The sequence below is a fragment of the Penaeus monodon genome, chromosome 29 (assembly GCF_015228065.2).
Source record: "Penaeus monodon isolate SGIC_2016 chromosome 29, NSTDA_Pmon_1, whole genome shotgun sequence".
NCBI lineage: Eukaryota > Metazoa > Arthropoda > Malacostraca > Decapoda > Penaeidae > Penaeus > Penaeus monodon.
In genome coordinates this window covers 36,762,862-36,763,222 of record NC_051414.1, presented here as the reverse complement: position 1 = coordinate 36,763,222, position 361 = coordinate 36,762,862, and positions in this window count along the sequence as shown.

Below are 361 nucleotides of genomic sequence, written 5' to 3'. Positions count from 1 at the left end.
AAGTCGTCACATTTTCTTCTAACAACGAGGCACAATCTAGCATAAATAAAACAGAGGAAGTAAAAAAAAAGTGAAATATTATCCTTGACCTTTTTATAAGCTTCCACGGGGCTGACAGCAATAACATGCCGTTTGAGGCTTGAATTGATACATATTTATCCAGATTTATGATTGCAGTTACATTAATGAAGGCTTTTTTTTCATTATTTTCCATATTTCTCTTAATTAAATGTATAAAAACATATGACATATGACATTTTCCATGTTTCTCTTAATTAAATGTATAAAAACATACGACATTTTTTCAACGAGTTAAAGAAATGATAAGGAATGGTGAGTTATGAGAGGAATGGAATGTTTG